The 21004-nt window shown below is 38.5% G+C and overlaps 1 long non-coding RNA gene across 1 annotated transcript in view; it reads right to left on the bottom strand.

Moving 5' to 3' along the window:
* The window catches only part of LOC147577310 (uncharacterized), a 139403-nt gene that overhangs the window by 111711 nt on the left and 6688 nt on the right, over positions 1-21004 (bottom strand). Inside the window, exon 2 of the long non-coding RNA XR_015255799.1 lies at positions 18929-19077. This is a non-coding gene — a long non-coding RNA (uncharacterized LOC147577310). The remainder of the gene's footprint in view (positions 1-18928; positions 19078-21004) is intronic.

The following is a 21004-nucleotide window of genomic DNA, read 5'->3' as shown; positions in this document are numbered from 1 at the left end:
AATTATGATCAGTAACTTGCTTCAGATAGATGTTCTTGATGTGTATCATTAAACTACAAAGGCCAGATGCATTTCTCCACGCTCTAGAATTTGCCTGCCAAATCTTCAGGAATAGTAAGAACATTCTTTCCCTCTTGGGAGTACTGAAGATATTCTGACAAATATTACTTCTTGACAGTTCTTTGTAATTATTCCAGGTTAACCATCTCTCTTCTTTTAATACTGTCTTTCTATAAAAGTTTATCATAAAACTGGTTAAAATATCACAATCATACTCTGGTTCTGCTTCTCTAATGGGTCTCCTTGATTGGAGTTTTAGGAGCTATCAAGACCTTCCAGTCCTACATTTGCAGGTGTCTCTTGGTTTAGCCATAGAGAGTGCAAATCAAATGTTATGTGTAGATTTTTTCAGATTAACTCATTGAAAGTGATGCTATTTCTAACTTTTTGGTGGACACCTTACTATTGCAATCTGTATTGATTATGTAAGGACCCTTGTATGTTCTCTTTAGTAATAAAGATATTGAGCCTCTTTATAAATAATTTAGGACATGTCTAAATGTATTTTCCATGGGGAATTTTGATCTGCATGATTCAGTCACTTCAGAGAATACAGCATCATCTTCTAAAAATTCCAGATCTAGACAAGTGGAAAACCTCCTTTGGAAGGGCAAATGCTTCTCTATTTTAATTCCTTCCCAGCCTTCCAAGGCAAATGGGTCTCTTACACTATTTTCTTAAGCCAAGTAAACATCATTAAGTGGTCCTTTGGCAAAGCTTGTATTCATTAAGTGATGTTTCCATTTGAAATTACAAATATAAAGCAATCCTTATGTTCCATTTGCCTCCACCCTAAGGATGGCTCTATTTACTTCAAATTTTAGTGTAGACTCAGGATTATGTCCACTTCAGGTTGTAGGAACATCCTGGCTCAGGATTATATCCATGTTATGCTGAAGGAACATCCTGCTTCTATCGGCAGTTTAGAACAAATCTCTAAAACCAAGTCCGTATACGATATTAAAAATGTTTAATTCTTTCACTAATGCTGTTTTTAGGGATGAGTACACATTATAATTTTTATAAATATTCCATTTCTTAGATCCCTGAGGATCTCTCTTACATCAAACCAGTGCTCTCTTTTTCCCTTCACAGTCCATAGCTTACAATCACTTAGTACAGTTTTTATAGTACAATTCTAGTAAAAGAAAATAATATATAAAAATCCTAACTGAGCAAAAGTCAAAAGAAGAATAAAAGTACTACTTCTTCACATTACCAAACTCCTGATTTGAGAAATATCTTTTTATTTTCTCAGGAAGGCTGAATTTCCAAGGAAGATTCCAGAACTGAACCTACCATCTTCCATCTTCCACGAAGCTAATTAACCAAAAGCAAGTGATGTACAGAGGCAGGTATGGTGGTAGGGGTGAGGTTGTGGGAGTCAGTGACAGGTCAGCACATCGACTCTCCTTTCCTTTGAACTTTCTAGAAGTCCAAAGTAAGTTGTAGTTGGATACATAAGAGAAATTTCAAGAGTAAATGAAATCAGATAAATAAATTGTGAAACTTTATCACTATTGGTCTTGAGCAATTATTGTAAAACACATACTGACACAGAAAAAGAATCAAGAAAAGCTATGAGCATACTGGCACAAAGCATCTGATGATGAGGCACTGACCCTGTCCCCTTACCACCTCCACCAATGTGATTGTTTATATTCATACATTCCTATCTTTGCATCACTTGGATAACCATCTCCTAATTTGCATCATAATGTTGGGTAATTGGCTGTGAACATTTTATCTCAAAAACTATGATTCTTGGAAAATGATGTCAAAACCAACATATTTTTCTCTCACTCAAAAGTCTCAATCCATTGTCCATTTTTCTCCCAAACGTCTGCCCTTCCTTCTCTCATGCTTCTGCACGTTCACTAAGCAAGTTCAGAATTTCTGTAAAAGGTCGGCAAAGATTAGCTATGTCCAGCGTTAAGAAATGACCCCCCCATGGGGCACCTGGGTGGCTCAGTTGGTTAGGTGGCCGACATCAGCTCAGGTCATGATCTCGCAGTTTGTGAATTCAAGCCCCGTGTTGGGCTCTGTACTGACAGCTGACAGAGCCTGGAGCGTGCTTCAGATTCTGTGTCTCCCCCTCTCTCTGCCCCCTCCCCTGCTCACACTCTGTGTCTCTCTGTCTCTCAATAAATAAAGGTTAAAAAATTAAAAAAAAAAAAAAAAAAGAAAGAAAAGAAATGACCCCACCAGGATGAGGAATGGATCCAGGCTGTGGTAAGTGATAAATGTACTTGCTGCCTCTGATCTCTGTGCAACTTTTTATGCCCTACCACATTACCCCCATTAGTGATGCTCTCTGACTTAGTCCTCAACTTGGCAATGTGCCTTAGTGGAGGCACTGCAACCTTGTTACAACAGTTCTCCATGTGGTTCTGCATCATGAATTATGGCATTTATGTTAAGCGAACTAGCGTGAGCTTTTCAGACCTCAAAAGGTACCCTGCAGTTCCCAAATATCTAGGATACAGAAGGCAAAAGTAGGAGAAAATATGGAATTTGAAAAGAGACATAAGAGAAAAGCACGAGCAAAAGAATTAAAACAATAACAATTTTGGCCAACGTCCAAATATATCAGTGAAAGAGGGGAGGTAATTTTGACCCCCCAGCTAGTATATCAAAACATGTCATTTCACACATTCACACTGAATGATGACTCGGCTCTCTTTTTCTCAGCTCCAGCAATAGCTAGGAATACTTTGTTGATTTTTTTTTTTTTTTTTTTACCTCATACATTTGTTTCCCTGATTGCATTTTTCTTTACAAGAAAAAAAAAAAAAGGAGGGAGAAAAAAAATTAAAGATCTTCTCTCAAATGAGATTCTCTTTCCCTCTGGGTTTTCATTGATTTATAATTGCATTGATATTTCACATTTCTATTAAAACACCATGTTCTAATGCTCAGTCTGGTAGAGGCTTTCCTTGGCATTTGACAGGATGTCCACCAAATCTTCCTATTATGGAGAGAGCTTGGGGTTCTGGGAAAATCAATAGGTATTTAGCTACCAGGGATCCAGGGAGATGGAGAAATATAAAAGGGTGGCCACTAGAAACTGCAGGGATAGGAATGTCTGTAAAGACTGAAATGAGGCCACAAGTCTGCAAGTTGTGGAATTTAAGCAGTTATGCAACCATATTTTGGGGTTAACTATTCAGTCTCTCTCTTTTACCTATGTTTCCCTTAGGTGAGCTGCTCCAGGGAGCAAGGTACCGTCACTTCATTGGCCATAGTTTTTGTCTGAAAGGGAATGGTCTTTCAGAAAAACCGTATTTGTTTAAATATCTAAATAACAGATCCTTGGCCTCTGTGATTCACATCGCTTTGCCATCTTTCAATTACACATTGAGGAAAAGACAGGTCTCCCTTTTCAGATCCGCTCTGTCAAAAGACTGCCTCCCCGCTATTTGTGGTGGGTGTTCCATTGTAATGATTCAGCTAGCTGCCTTTTCCCTCATCTCTGCCTGAAAATCAAATCATCTGCTCAAAGTCAATGAAAGGTCCCAAGCTGCTAAGGCAGCTAAACGAATCTGCTTAACAATAATAGCCAGACTGAGGAGAAATGTAGAAGAAATTAACTATATTCCTCAGAAGGCATTCTGGGAAACAGCATGCCACACCAAAGTCCAGCTCTAAAATGTGAACCCACCGTGGGGTTGGACAGGCCATGCTTTGTGACTAGCGTTGATGGCTCATGTGTAAACAGATGGCATTCTCCCCACCAGTTCTCTACCCCACAGCTCCTGACAGTGAGATCCTGTGATTAGCTGCTTCAGAGTGGTTGGGACAATTGTCTAACAAGTTTCCATTCATCAGGAAGGCAAGGATCCGAGCTGAACTTGGAAAATGTTGTGTGACCAAGGCTTTCAAGCAGCAAACCTACCCTCAAGGAGAAAGAACAGCCTCCTGTGGGAAATAGCCAAACCTAAAATAAAGTTGACCAAGCAGAAAGTTATAAATAATATTATTTTAACAGGGTTTTGAGGCACAGCCAAATATTTTGGAATGTTCTCAGTCCAAACAAAGCCAGCATAGTTCTCATTTTTTCCAACCTCATGACTGAGAAGAGAGATAAATGGAAAGGAAAAAAGCCCGCAGTTGCGAAACATAAATTTAAAAGAAACAATCAATCTGGACAGTCATGAAAACCAGGTGGCTGGCAAAAATTGGACTCATTTGTGAAGAAATGCACAACATCCTCTAACAGGCAATAATTAAGGTCCAGTGAAAAGTGAAAAGAGCAAAGAATTTGGAGGCAGAAAGAAGTTCAGATCCTAAGTCCGTGACTCACAAAAATGTGTGTGTCTGGGTAAATTTTGTAGTTACTCTGGGCCTCACATTCATCATTTGAAGAATGGAGGCAACAGAACTGACTTCACAGAGCTGTTACAAGGGTTTTAAGAGATCAAGAACGGAAGTTCCTCACCCAGCGCTCAACATGTACAGAAATATCAGGCCTCCGCCATCTTTCCCTGCTTCCCAGACCCCTTCGCCTCCCTGCACACAGTAAGATCTGAAGATTTGCCTTGGGTAGACATGTATTAAGCAGCTGGATTTTTGCTTGTTACTAAAAATATATAATTGGGTAGACATCCAGCAAAATGAGTCTGTTCCTGATTCTGCCACTAGAACATATCAGTTTCAAGAAGCGGCCTCACTTCTCTGGGCTCCACGTTCTTGTCTTTAAAGTGAGGCCACTGGAGTAAAATAGTCTATAGGGAAACCTCCAATATGAGCCTTCAAGGACTTGCTGTAGCCTATGCCCATTCCAACCAAGAGTTCTGCTTTGTTTTCTCACCCTTTCTTGATATATGTTAATTCAATATAAGTTTTGCTCTAACTAGTATTGGGATTTTTCTTTTATGTGGGGAGATCTTAGTGAAGGTAAGGAGAGCCTTATTTTCAGAAGATGTTTGATACATGTTTGTGGAATGAAGACGTTACACTAATTAGGATGAAACAGAATGCTATTCTTAATATAAAACTTGGATCTCATCCCAATGCACTGCTCCTCCTTAATTAGAGCTCTCCTGCCCATGACTCCTATTTCTGCAGAAATGCTGGGATGGAACGCCGCCCCTTGCTATTGTCAATTGAAGTTACGTTGCAGGTGCTTAAAAAATTTCTGCTTCTGAACCATGTTTATGAGTACCTCATGAATCTTTTACTATTGTTATGATGCTCAAGAGGTTTGGGGGAAAAAATCGCCTCTCCCCAAATAAACAACAAAATGAGTGTAAGGCATTTATTACAAATAAATCCTAAGGGGGGAAAAAAAAAAAAAAACCTAAACGTATGGGCTCTGACTTAAATGCCTTGTAGTAAGCCCACCACAAATTGTAGCATTGCCTTTCCCTCAGACCTAAACAAGCAGGAGCAGGGGAGAAATTCCTTTTCCACCTCCGGCATTTGGCCACCAGGGGCAGATAACACCACTTCCTGACCCCATGAGGCTTCTGTTAGGTGTATGTCAGGTCTACAGAACATGAAAATGTCTGGATTCATCTACAAATCAAAGCATTTTTATTAGTAAAGTTGGGAATTTTTATTCAGTGGAAAGGAACACCTAAAAATTATGTTTGCCTGTAAAGAAGAATCTTTCTACTGTCAACACTTTTTTTTTTTTTTTTTTTTTTTTTTAATTGAGAGGGGTGTTCTCTCCACTTCACAAAGCCCTGGATCATTTGCTGGTCAAGACTGGAATTTAAATGGCTGTAAAGAAAAAGAAGCATTGGCTGGAATTTCCTCCCCTCTGGCTGTAAGGTCTCTGGAGGCATGTGTTGTCGCTGTCAGTTGCCTCATGCTTGGCACCTTATAATTTTCCATTTTCATGGATGTATTTTGAATTTCCTTAGGAGTCAGTTCTTCTATTGGGGGATGCAGTCAATCCAGAAAGGAGCTTTTGCCAAACCAAAAAACATTTTTTAAACCGTAGTGTTTTACCCATGGGATTTCAGACATGCCTGTTTGGCTTTCAGGCTTACACAAAAATATAACCATTGAGTAGACTACATCTGATGAGTTGTCGGTTTTAAACAGATTCTCCACTTCTTGAATATGTTCCAATTATGATTCTCTGCATTTAATTATTCATTTTCTTTTCTGCTGTCAGAAACTTAAGGAATTTTGTGGATGTGTACATTCTGGGTGAGTACGTAAAAACAACAAAGTTTGCCCTCAAACTCCTCTGCAATATGAAGATTTCATAAGTTTATAAATTTAGAAAGGATGTTGCAAAAAAAACTGGCTTTATTTTAATGTGCAGAAATATTTGTTTCCAATAATATCCGAATTCTCTTGAAAAGCACTGGAAGATTTACTCTGAATTTGCTAGACCACTGTTAAAAAGAAATTTTTTTCAGAATCCTCTAAATTCAGCTAAATTACTTGTCAACCAAATTTTAATAGCTAGGCTACTTATACTTTAAATTTTACCTAAAGCACTGTCACAGACAAGTATCCGTCATATTAATGTAAGAGCTTTTAAAACCCTTCATCATCTCCTAGAACAATACTCACTGACTTAGTTCCCATTCCTCTCTAACCTACTACCTTATTCCATGTAGTCTGAGTGGTGCATAGGTATTTCCACCTCTCTACTTTTTTTTTAATTTCATTTTTAATGTTTTTGTTTATTTATTTATTTATTTATTTTTGAGACAGAGAGAGACAGAGCATGAGCAGGGGAGGGGCAGAGAGAGAGAGAGGGAGACACAGAATCCGAAGCAGGCTCCAGGCTCCGAGCCATCAGCACAGAGCCCGATGCAGGGCTCGAACGCACGGATTGTGAGATCATGAGCTGAGCTGAAGTCGGCTGCTTAACCGACTGAGCCACCCAGGCGCCCCTCCACCTCTCTACTTCTATCCACATCTGGGGCTCTCTCCTCCTTTCCCCTTCTATGCTTGTTAATGACCTACTTTTTCAAAACACAAGGACAAGTCTTATACTTCTTTATGTCCTCAATACCTGGACTAGCTCAGCACATAGAGGATATTCACCAAAGATACATGCCTGGCAACTAGAACTCTTTCTTTTTCCAATGTGTAACCATGGGGCAGTCCATTTTCATTTTTCTTTCTATATGTTTTAAATACTGAATAGATTATATCAGGCCTACCATGAATACTATTTTGAATATGTACTATAGTTTAAGACTGGGCTCTAAATGGCACGCCAAAAGACTTAGTGAATGTTCCAAACTGTCTGATTTCTACTCAGAAGTAGTTAATATAGGCAGGATCTAGAATATAATATTGAAGGTTTTTAAAACTTTAAATATCTATGGCACTTTGAAATTCATTGTGCTCTTTCATTACATTCTATCAAAATACATGAACCTGGGCAAGCCACAGACAGAAGCCCTGTATTTAATATTTCTGACACGATATCCAGGGTTTTCTGGACATCTCAGGTGTTGAAGTCCCCATAATGAGATGGACAGCCTCTGAATGGGAGGGAGAAAAAAATACTCTAAAGGAATATGAGAAACACCACTCCCATATAAATGAAATTGAACCACTGAGCAGCAAACCACTCAACCATGAGAACTAAGAGAAAAGGAGATGATACATTTAATTTTAGAAAATCATTACACATACCTAAAGCCATCTAGAGAAATGCAACATATTAATATTTTTCATTTTAAAAAGGCAAAGTGAAAGGTTTTATATTCACACCTGGGATGATTTGAACATCCCTTTAATGGTTGATTCTACTGTAGCCATGCTGGGAAATACTTCCCTATAAAGCAATTACTGTCACTTCCCAAATGACACAGCCTTGTTCACCACTGTCCTTGAAATCCCAACAAAAAGAATGGCAACTCTAGTCTAAATATTTTTATCAATTTTTTACTAATAAAGGAATTTAACATTTATCACCTCATTTCATCCTAAAGCATCTGTGAGGAAGAGAGAATTGAAGAAAAAACACGAAGAAACAAAGCCCAAAGGACTTAGGCTTCAAGTCCCAAATCATAGGCAAGATTGTCCTAAAGAGAAAGTATTTGAAAGGGTTTGATTCCCAAGTATGGACATTCCCTGTCATCTTTCTTCCTCTAATACCTTATGATTAGTTTCTTTCTTCCTGGTATCTAATTTCCTAAGGGAAATTAGAAAGCAGTTTAAAATATTAGTCAATCACTCAATAAAAAACAAAATAAAAGAAACAAAAAATAAAACATCTCATTGCCAGAAGTAGGAATTATCAGCCTTGGAGGGAACAAGACAAGGGCCTTAATCTAGCAAGCAAATAGTCCATGAATTTTGAAAACCCAATAAAACAATATTTTGATAACTCTCAATAAAGTAATAAGGGTGAAAATCTTATGATCAAATATTTGGGAGAAATGGTTAAACATAATTAAATATGTCTTTTTATTTTAAGACCTTAATATACCATCACTAATGTGAATTTGTAAGAAAGAACATTATGCAACTTTCCTCAATTAAATTATTTGACTGTGGAACCCCTTCTACCATTCTTTTTCCCCTATGGGCCATCTTAAGAGATGGACATACCTGGGGCACCTAGGTGGCTCACTTGGTTGAACATAACTTCACCTCAGGTCATGATCTCGCCTTCGTGGGTTCGAGCTCTGCATCTGGCTCTGTGCTGACAGCTCAGAGCCTGGAGGCTGCTTTGGATTCTGTGTCTCCCTCTCTCTCTCCCTCCCCTGCTTATGCTCTGTCTCTCTCTGTCTCTCAAAAAATAAAACTTTAAAAATATTTTTTTAAAAAGGGGTGGACATACGTTTTTTCTTGGACACAATTTTTGGGGAAAATGCTGTATCCACGTCTGCTCAATTTAGCAACCCACTGCATAAAAGCTGAGGAATATAGTCAGGTGGTTGAATGTTTACAAATCCGTCTCATTGCAGTGTTAGAGATGTCTAGATTTCTATGACTGCCTTTTCATATATGTTAATTACATATCAAGTCATAGGAGTATATTTGTAAAAACATTAAGGACAAGCTCAATCCTTAAGCTTAGTGATTCGTAATTCTTTCATATTGTTTTGATTTCTGTTATTTAATATAACCTGTTGAGTTTAAAGAAGAAAAAAGAATTTCTGTTTGGCCTTGATCATTTCTCACATGATCAAGGATCATAGGATTGGCTCTATGAACAAGGAAGTATGACAGTATTGTAAATTGTAGGAAGTGATACCATTACAGAAGTGATCATAGCTTCTTGAGCACCTGCATGAAGCAGGTTATATTTTAAGACCCTTCTTAAAGGTATTAATTCATTTAACACCAAGACCCTAAAAATAGATACTATTATTTTCTCCTTTTCCAAACTAAGTAATACAGAAAAGTTAAGTAATTTGTCCAAAGTCACCCAACTAATAAATTGGTGTGGCAGAATTTGAGCTCTCCAGAGTTTGTGCATCTAACCATCACATTAAACTACCTTGCAAGCATTAGCAATAGAAATGCAGTCTTTTGGGAATTTCTATTCTTGTTACTTAAAAATGGATATAATAACTCAAGTATATAAGTCTTTTGCATAACTGCAGATTGAAAGGAATACATTTGTTTTCACCTTGGAAAAAGAAAAAAACAAAAAACACTCAAGTTTACATTATTTTTCTCCTTATATTTAAATCAACTCCTTTGACATTCAGCCCTGGTTCAACTAATGAAAAAATCGCACAGGAGGTACTAGCAGGAGGCACCGGTTTGATTCTATAATAGATTTCATAGAAATGAAAACATTTTAAGCAAAAGACATGTTGCTAGTTTTCCTCTCTTTGTTCAGCCTTATAGATACATCCTAGAGGAAAGTTTTCACTGAGCACATTAATATGTGGCTTAAAAATCACAGATCTACAAACTAAAAATGGAAAACAAATCCCAGATAAAAAGTGACAGTTAACCTGAAAATTATTGGCTTCTAAGATGTATCTTTTAATCATTTCTGAGGAGGGAACTTGAAATGAGGAACATTTATTAGTGAATTATATTTAGCTTTGAACTGATCCCTAATGGCTTTCAGAACAGTCCTGGTTTAACCTTGGGATATATTTCATTATTGCGTCTATGGACAGAGCTCTTTCACAGTGCAGACTGAAACTACAATTTTAAAAGAGATGTGCTCTATTTAATTAGACCAATCTCCTATATATTTTTAATTTCAAATTTTGATGAGTCTTTATGAAGTCTTAGCAATGAGAATAACACTTAGGGTAACTAATCCATGTTTAATAACACCCCAAACTTACAAGGGCTTTTCCAAATAGATGCAAAAACATTATCTAATATTCTTCTTCTTGACAATATCCTTGAAATCCAGGCAAGTGACTGGTCTTATTCTCCATATTTTATAGGAAGAAGACCTGAGTCAGAACAAAATGAAATGACTTATTTAAGGTCAGACTGATGTTTATGTTGATATCCTATATAGCAGAGTTTTTTTCCTTTAAACTCTATTTCTTCAAGTGACAAATGAAGAGATAAATGTGAAAGTATTTTGTGTAGTTCTTTGCTCATAATTTAACAATGATTTATTTATGTGTCCACCTACTTGTTTGCTTACGCTCCTCTGCCTTCAATAAAGAAATTGAGGATGTTATTGCAACAATAGTTCTTCTTCTACAGTCATTTAATGAGGTTATAAAAATACTAAGTGCTGTCATTTCTCTCAAGGAAATCATTTGCATTGCATTGTTTACTTCAACCATGATGACAAACCCTGACGCCTGTTTCTCAGGTCTAAAAAATAGCTATAATTGATCGAAAGAAAATGTCTTTGACAACTTTCTTTGTTTTAGAGTGTATTTAATAATCTGGTATAACTGTTAGTCACCCTCATAAAGGAAACAAAAACTACTCCAGGTATTTTAAACAGGAAGTTATCCAATACAGGGAATTGGGTATTTATAAAATTACTGGAGGGGATAGAAGAATAAATTACAGGCTGGGCCTCCAGAAATTACCTTCAGAACAACACAACACTTACCTACCAGGGGATCTCTGATCCCACCACTATAGCTATTGAGTCAGAGAGCACACTGCAGAAGAGTGATTTAGAGACCAACAAACTATAATCAGAAACCCACTGAAGCTTCTGCTGCTGCTTCACAGCTGCCTCTGGAAACCAGGATGCATCTGAGAAGTCCACTGGAATGTTCTTGCAGGGTAATATGTTGTCCTCAAGACCCTGTTTGCCAGAAATACACGTTCAAAGGGATCAAGAAGACACCCTTTGTCTTATTTTCATCTTCCAAGTTTTGTGTGCTCATTTATTTAGCAAACCCCATTCTCAGGCCAAACTCTGGCTGTATTGAAGCCTGGGAAACTTTTAAACATTTCAGCTTATGCAGTGCAGAGAAGCACAGCAAAAGGTGGATGGAATGAGATTGAATCAGATACTATACAGTGTCTAACAATTGTGAATTAAAAGTTGTAGCTATGATTAGCTTTAAGTTACTTTCCATCAATTCTAAGGCACCACTGGTTGCATGATATACCATTATTTCATATAGTTATAAAAAAGAAAAAATAGGGGCGCCTGGGTGGCTCAGTTGGTTGTGCCCAACTTCAGCTCAGCCCACGATCTCACAGTTTGTGGGTTCAGACCCCGCATCGGGCTCTGTGCTGAAAGCTCAGAGGCTGGCGCCTGCTTCAGATTCTGTCTCCTTCTCTCTTGCCCCTCCCCCACCTCTCTCTCTCTCTCAAAAATAAATAAACGTTAAAAAAAAAACTAAAAAAATACTGTCCATTAGATCATGAAATGGTACAAGAGGCTTGCAGTTGTAAAATGCGGCCAATTTTAGAGATATTATCTGGTAAAAAGATGTGCAGGTTAGAACCAATGAAATCAATGAAATACAGTATACATGTCATGATAGATTGTAATGGTATGACCTTTTCATGGTGGTATGCTTGGCTGTACAGAGAAGTTTACTGTTTCTGGAGAAATATTGAAAGATTCAAATAAATTAAATTTCCATTTTAAGTGACAAGCTAATGTGTAAAGAGAAAAAAACTGAAACACCTGAGTGGCCCAATGAATTGAGTGTCTGACTGTTGATTTCGGCTTAGGTCATGATCTTGCAGTTCGTGAGATGAAGCCCCAGGTTGGGCTCTGTGCTGACAGCCTGGAACCTGCTTTGGATTCTCATTCTCTCTCTCTATCTCTCCCTCTCTCTCTCTCTCTCTCTGTCCCTCCCCACTCTTCTCTCAAAATAAATAAACCATAAAAGAAAACAACCAAAGGATAATAGAATGGTAAAAGACTGGAAGAGATCATTTATAACTCACCAATCCATGGATAATTTACCAAATTAAAGAAATGAAAACTATTTATGCATCTCTAGGTCAACAACAGATAAAACTATAAATTTACCTATTAAGAAGTTCTGACCTTATTGGGAAATGGAAAAAGGTATTTTGTGAGTGTCATTAAAATACACTAAACCAAACCATCCAGATTGTATTCTGTCAACCTCAACCAAGTCCAACTGCTACAGAAAGGGTCATTCTTCTTCCTGGCTAGAGTGCTCCCAGGTGAGGGTAGAGAGCAGTGAAGATACAGGAATATGTACAGAACTGTAACTTCTTAGAGTGTGAGCCTACTGGAAGCCTATGAGATAACCAGGATCCTAGGCTAAGGTTGAATCCAGATGGATACAGCAGGGCCTGTATGTGGTGTAAGACCCTGAGGGTCAAGTGAAATTGCAAGGGGAGAGGCAACCAGTCAGTAGTGCTAAGGAAACAGAAGGTAAATGGCCTAAGATTGGAGTCTGAGATAGATATTTGTTGAGTACCCACTATGTGCCAGGGACTATTCCAGGTACTCTTAACAGAAGGAGAAAGGAGATCAAAAGGCACCAACTTCCAGTTATAAGTCCTAGGGATGTAATGTAAAGCATGGTGACTATAGTTAATTATACTGTGTCACATATTTGAAAGTTGCTAAAAGAGTAAATCTGAAAAATTTTCATCATAAGAAAACATTTGTAACTATGTGTAGTGATGGTCAGTAACTTACTGTGGTAATCATTTTGCAATATATACAAATATCAAATCATTGTGTTGTGTGTCTTAAACTAATGTTATATGTCAACTACTCCTCAATGAAATTGTTTTTAAAAGTTTTAAATAAAAGAAAAATGAAGAAGGAATCAAGGTCACATAAGATAAGTAAAGTAGTATTCAGAGACCAGAGTTCTCAGAACAAAGGGTGTTAGCTGTCCTGATGCAATTATTTCAATGAAGTCTCAATTATCCCACTTTCATCTTGAATTGTTAAATGAGCCTGCTAACCTGAGGTCAGAACTTAAAGAGCTGTCCCCTGAGCTGTTGAGAGATCTAGGCACATTCAACCATCACCAGCAGCATTCACAGTAACAACCTGCTCCTGCGTACCAGCATCAAAATGTCTGAAAAATAGAAGTTGGCTTGTGATATTTATGGTGCATAATATATTTTTCTGTCAGATCAAAGACTGCAGATGTCATTTGCCAACATCTTGCTTATTTGATTTATGGAATAATTAATTGTATGCAAGATAAGCCGTGCACTACAAAATGGCAGCTATAATTAATCGACCCTAGCAGCAGAGATCTTTACGTAATTGTGAATGCAAGTTCATAGACCACAAAACCAGTGTCTCCCAAATTGCCTTACTCTTTCTTAATAAAGAGGTGTGGGTCAAGGGCTGTAACCCTTTATAACATTTGGTGCTTTGTAATTTACAAAATGATTTCTAACATGTGCTATTTTGTGGGGTCATTACAACACCCCTACGATGAACACAGATAAGCATTGTTACTTGTGCTGAGGGCTGAGAAACCAAACCCTGAGAAGTGAAGTGACTTGTCCATTGCCACACACTAAGTGAGAGAAACCCAAGCACAGTGACTCTCAAGTCACTGTGGGTAATGCCACATGTTGTGGGATGTTAGGAAAAGCACTGACTTCAAAGTAGGTGGATTTGAATCCTGCTTCTGTCATGCATGGCCTACACAAACAAATCTCTCAATCTCCAGGGGAATGTTTCTTCAAATATAAAAGGGACAGAATAATTTCCATTGCAAGCTTCTGGTGGAGGATTAAATGAAATGAAATAAAGCATGAGACAGCTCCTCTCTCTTGGTGCTTGGAACACAGGAGGTACCTGCACCTTTAGCTTCTGGCTGCTTCACATACTCCAGTCTCTGTGCCCCACCCGACCCTTCATTCTTTTCTATTCCCCCAGTTGCCTGACTTAGCCAGGTGTTCAGTTCATCAAAGGCTCCCCATAATTCTGCCATGTCAAGGGAAGATCAGACAGCCTTAAAGGATCCTTTTCAATACTTCAGTAAAACCTTTCTGAAATAGATCCACTCCAAAGGAGATTGTGCTTCAAATAAAACAATATTTGAGCCAGCTTCACACTTTTTTTTTAAGATAACAAATGTACCAGTCTAGACAAAGCCACTTGCATGGGGCACAGAATTTTGACCAGTGTCAGTACAGTAGCTATAGACACTTTCATGTCTGCCTTCAAGGAGCCTAGTGCCTAAAGGGAAGAGCTTACCAAGAGAGAGGACATATATAATAACAAATGTGAGTCCTTAGTTATCTTTTTCATAATGGAATGTGAAAACGTATCTTCCTTCACCCGTCAACCATAACTCACTGCTAAGAATTACAGTTTTATTTCCTTTACAAATGAGGCAACTGTTCTAATTATAATAATACCCCGTGTTCAAAATACCAACAGTGCTTTTCTTATTAATTTGGTGGTAGACTTGCCCAATCAAAGAGCAACAATTCTTTCCCCAATTTGCATCAGTTCTGACTGCAAATTGTAGGACTTTTGTTAAAAAAATAAAATCTCTGTTCTGACTGTATCCATATCACCTGGATGGATTATTTCTGACCAAAATCTTGCTGAAGTGTGTGTGTGTGTGTGTGTGTGTGTGTGTGTGTGTGTGTGTGTGTGTATCATGTGCATATGTATCCTGGAGAAAGGGAAAGATGGTGAACGCATTGAGGAATTTACTGTAGAAACCTAACATGGAGTGCAGCTCATGAAATGGGTCAAATAGCCCCTGATTTATTGCTCTCTCTGAGTACATTTTCATCACCATCAATAATACTTCTTGGAGCACAGTCTCCAAGTATGTGATTTCCTCACCAGTCTGTGGACTGTGACTGCAAACTCAGCTACAGAATGTTTCCAAAACATTTTTAAGGTACCTCCAGATCACATACTGAAGAGGTTAGTCTGTTTTGCGTCAGAGACCCACAAGCACCAATTTTCCTGATCACCCCTCCATGAAGCATGGTCTGTGCTGATCAATTTAATTGAAAGTAACAACTGAAATTAACTGATCAGAATGGTTCTTCTAAGGATCTCAGCAATATCTGTCATATAAGAGAAAATGAGAAAAATCACCTAAACAGTGAGTTGTTTGTGATCTTGTACCCTGTATATAAACATGTTGAATATATTCTCCCTGGATGGTTTTGTTTACACACACACACACACACACACACACACACACACACACACACACTGATTTATTTTAATTTGGCAGAAAAGGGGTAGTTCAAAAGAGAAATGGCAGGGAGGGGGGTGTTGTGTAAAATATGTGAGTTACTTTTAGGCAATTAGAATGGATCTTATTTCAACAAACACATAATCAACACCTCCGTAGTAAATGGTCCTGTATGAGGGAATGTTGATAGAAAGATTAAAAAAGGTACGGCAAATAGCCCTCTCAGTGATCACTGTCTAGCTGGGGAGACATGAAGTGTGCCATGACAGTGTGGTGGGGTGAGAGCTGAGGGAGGAACCACAGAGGATATGGATACATGTTGTGGGGGAGGCAAGGAGCCATCTCTGAAGAGGTGATGGATAGACTGGATGGTTGAGTGGGAAAAGCCTGGAGCAAGGGGAGAAAGGAACATTTGGGAGAGGACATAAACTCTGAAGGGAGCACCACAGATTAAGGGCAGAGCACAACAATGCACCGATGCAAGGGCAGCGAAAGGGAAAATGGTAAGAGCTAAGTAGTGTCAGATCTTCACCGGCTTCATATGGCCAGCTAAGGAGAAAGTTCAGAATGATTTCAACAGATTATATGATTCAAATTACTTTCAGAGGCATCCACGGCAGCAGGGTGGAGGAGGGTGGATCGAGGAGGGCGAGGGGGGAAGGCAGGGATGCATCAGAGGCTGTGGTAGTCACTGTCACCGTTCAAGTGCTTGAATCAAGGCAATCAGAGGAACGCCAGTGAGGAAGAGGGAATATAGTATAAAAGTCTTCAGCTAATGTACTGGTGATTTAAAAAGTGAAATCACTTTATAAATTCAGTCGTGGTATAGGGAGAATGCTTCATTCTCTCCTGGTCTCATTTGGCAGCCTAAAAGGTGGTGTATGCATGAGGAACTTTTAGTTTTTATGGTGATTCAGTACTCTGTTTTTATCACAATGAAATCGATAACCAAAAGCTGGAAAGGAGAGTCTTTGACTTACTCGGGATAACATAAAGGAGCTCCCTTGGCTCTTTCATTATTAATACAGAAGATAGTAGTTAACATTTACACATCAAAAATACCTAATGTTTACTAGGACTATCATTAAAAGTAGCAAAACTGGCCATGGCAATGTTGGTTGTCAAGGGGAAGCTTCCAGATGAGCCATGCCACTCAACCCATGGAGTGTTTCTGAATCAAACACAGGCAGTTACAGGGGGTGTAGTTACAGAGGAGCAGCCTGGAAACGGAAGAACAAAATAATCTCTCCAACATAAAACAGTTATTTGCTATTTTGTGCCTAAAAGTTGCTCCTTGGATCCAACTCAAAAATGTGTCACAAAAGACAGATTGTTTTTCCGGCTTACTCTTTTTTTCTCCAGATGTCACTAAATGTTCAAATGTTCATAGTGTTGCTGTGTACAGAACAGAAGCTGTTCAGGAGTGCGCTCTCTCTCTCTCTCTCTCAGTATTCCCAGATTACTTTTTGTTTAATATTCCACCAGGTATAGCTGGAACACATTTTTTTTGTTCTTAAATATATAATCATATATATTTTTTATTTCCTCTGCATAAAATTGTGTAGCATATTAAGTAGATTATAACTTGTTTGCTACGCAGAAATGTTAATGATTTTTTCTCCGTTACTAAAGACTATTTGCATCTAAATGATGTTAGATTTTTTTGCCCACCTCAGAATGATCAAAGTGAATTTAGTCCTGCTTATCTTTCATGTTGAACAGAAGTCCCACCTATACCCATGTGGTTATGTGAATATGTATATGGGTGTGGGAAGGCGATGGCTAGTACAAGGGAAAGATATAAAAAGTTTAGAGATAAAAATTATAGGGATTAAAGCTCTCTAAATATTAGGTAGCTAATTGTTATGCCTCCCCATCAGGCCTCCTTTTTGATACTGTGGACGCAAGAAAATGTACACCATTATTCTCATCCCTAATCCTTCACTGCATTTTCACAAAATGTTTCTCAAATACCTGTGATACATCTACTGAGTTCAGTTCATGGTGCTAGAGGAATCAGCCAGGAAGACAGTGTTGGATGATTATAGATATTTATAAAGCAAACCAGACTGAGGGATCTGGGGAAATACAAAGACAGTTGAATGAAGAGATTGGAAAAAATGCAGAAATTATGTTCATTTGTAGGAATTGGGGAATGTTTCACAAAAGAGATTTCGAACCTGGAGGATGGGTAAGTGTTCTTAGTGGGAATACAGACAGTTCATAAGGAGGAAGTAGCAAAGACAAAGCCAAGGTGAGAGCAAAGGGTGTGCTAGAGGGAGAGTGCAACCACATAGGCACATTTGGCTGAGCATGATGTAACAGAAATGAGCAGGAGAAGAGTTGGGTAGGAAAAGTTGGGCCAGGGTGTGAGGTCCCTGTGAACACCCAAGGCAGATGGACATATTTGAGTTAGAAAGAGAGAGCCAATGAGAAGTTTTGAGTAGGGAAATGATTACCACAACCATATTTAAGAAAAATTTATCTGGCACTTATATATTTTAAAGAGATGGGGAGGGAAGACATGATAAGTTAGGAAGCAGGGAAATTAGAACATTATCTCATTAAGAAAGGAGACATTGCGTAGGGCCTGAAGAGAAATAGTGAGATTAGAAAAAAGAAGCTAAATGCATACTCATTCTTTATCATGGTGAGTGCATAATTTTCTTGTGGTTGGCAAAGTACTTCTCTATGTGTAGAAATAAGATGGTTCCCATGAGTGATGGTTCATCGTGGAATATTTCAGAGGTGGATCAATTCGTTGATGTTGATACATTTCCTGCAAGGGCCCGCTTACTCATTAGTGCTCATGTATTTACTACATATATATGTACACACATTTACACATACATATATATATATATATATACACTATATATAAATGTACACACACACACACAGTAAGTCTTTCTTTTTTAGGAAACAGAATGAGGTGGGAGGATATTATGGAATGTGGAGAGATAGAACATTAATGAAAACTAAGCATTCAAAAGGATTGACCTTTAATTAGATTCTACAGATCTATTGAGACAAAATCCCAGGGTTTTGATGTCAAAGAGTTATCCAGGGGTCACAGGTTAAAAAGGCATACGGACAGGCAAAGAAAATAGGAACTATGTGCTAGAAAGCATGTAGGATAATTACTCAATCAACATTTAACAAATCTATATCCATCTCTGTGCTAGATGCTGGTGAGAATAAAACAAGGATGGCCATCCAGACCCTTACATAGATCATCGTCGAGCATGATACTTGGTAAAGATGGAGGGAAATAGGGAGAACAGGGTATGAAAGCATGGATTGGAAGCATGTTGTGCTAGAATCATCAAAAAGGTAGGAAACACTGGCTTGCAAGTATTTACCTGTTAAGAGAAGAAGATCCTTTCACAGGCACTTTTATTCACCCAACTTTTGGATGGAGAGGTTTCATTTGGATGGAGAGGTTTCCTGAAGAAGGCCATCATCTGACAGAACGTGGGAGCTATTGTCAGGCAGACTTGATAGGACGTGCCTGGGGAGGAAGATGACAGGAAGCCTTGAGCTTGGGCGATCGAAGGGGTGAGGGATGATGTCAGTGCCTGTCCTCTCCCTCCATCTACCCTGGAAGAACCCTGCCCCCCTTCAGTGGATTCGCTTTCCCATGTGTGTACCCTATCTCACGTACACATTTGATAGTTGGTGGGAAGAAAGGGGGAAAAGGAGTAGTTTTAGGTCAAGTTTCCATACTTTCAGAATCCAGGTTGAATACAGCCATTAGGAAAAATGAAGTACCGACTTCTCTTTTCTTAAATATTCCCTTGCTTCTTGACTCTAACTCCCTCCCCTTCACCTCCAACCCTGTCCTTTCTCACAGTGAGTCCTGGACACTGGTCATGTTTCTGTAATCGCAAATGAGGATCTCATTTTTTTTCAGGGATAATTCAGGGATAATTATACAAGGATAATTCAGCCCAAGAAAAATAGGTTTCATTTCCTTTTTTTTTTTTTTTCCTGCTTCATAGTACCATATGAAGTATAGTACTCTCTACAGCAGAGGTTCTCAACCTTGGCCGCACATTAGAATAATTTGGGGACCTTGTAAAACTCCCAATGTATAAGCCATACCGAAGGATCTGTGGGGGTGAAACTCAGGCACCAGTATTTTTAAAGCTCCCCATGTGATTCCAATGTGCGGCCAGGATTAAGAAGCACTGATCAACAACAACACCTAATTACTTCCCAATTCCCCAAACTGGCATTTATTTTTATGACTTTCCTGGTATCAAATGTCTTTGCTTATTTACTTCCCAAAACAAAACAAAACCAAACCTGCACAGTTGTCAAAAACTAGGTCAAATGCCCCTTCCTCTGGTAAGTCCTCTTTTCTTCCCCATTACCAGTCTGAACTTAATTGTTCCTTCCCCTCACTGCCTCCAAATGACTCGTATCCATGCTAACACACGGGACACTTGGCTTCAGACTTCAGATACTTGTGGACACGGCTTTTTCCCCAATAAATTTCAAGCTATTTAAGATAGGGATTGGGCTTATTCATTTTCATGTCGTGAGCGTTCAATAAATATTTTGAAATCAAATTAAAATGGCCAAAAGTAAATAATACAAATAAATCCATACTTTGCCTGTATATGGTATGGGCGACGACTTGTGCCTTCTATTAAAAACACGTTCTTTGGAAAATCCATAATACCAGTTCTTATAAAGCATGAGATATGATTTACTATTCCTGGCAATAGCTGCTGCTTCACAATGATAACTTCGAAGTCAGTGATAACATAATTCAGCAGACATGGTGATTCTCAATCTACACGTGACACCATATGGGCTTCAATATAGAATTACTTCCTGCTCATACAAATACACTCCAGGTTTTGTTTTGTAAATCTTAACTTAGATTAAATGAGCATTGGCCAAAGCATCTAAGTCCTCCCAGGATAATGGCTACAGACTGAGGGAAAGATAGGAGGAGGTAGAAGAGGTAGTGAGGGAGAGAGGGAGGGTGTTGTGAATATAACAGATGCATAAAACCCACTCCTGGAAGAGACAATTTACGCATGACCAACACACCGTCCCTGCGTTACAAGTGTCCCTGTCTTTCCTCTCTGCTCCCATTTAAAACCTGGATTTAATTATATCTTAGTGTATTGACTGCCTCCACTATCAAAGGGGACCAACTTGAAAGCACATATCATGTTTTACTCATTTTTTCCTACATAGCACTTGCCTATCACAGTTCCTGTCACACAACAGGAGTCAAAAAACTATTTCGAGCCAGGAATTGAACAAAAGGAATAACTTTCAATTGAGAAAGTAGGTATTCGTGTGAATAGTTCTGTCTCAAAAATATTCCGGTTTGTTGCCTGCAGAAAGCAAGCACCAATTCCTGAGAGACCCACAGGTACAGCAATTTAAATAGGTACCTGATTAGATATGAACACCAA

The sequence above is a fragment of the Puma concolor genome, chromosome C2 (assembly GCF_028749965.1).
Source record: "Puma concolor isolate L17-30 chromosome C2, mPumCon1.1.hap2, whole genome shotgun sequence".
Lineage (NCBI taxonomy): Eukaryota > Metazoa > Chordata > Mammalia > Carnivora > Felidae > Puma > Puma concolor.
The sequence above is the reverse complement of the archived record's forward strand: the minus strand, read 5'-3'. Positions and strand labels throughout refer to the sequence as shown.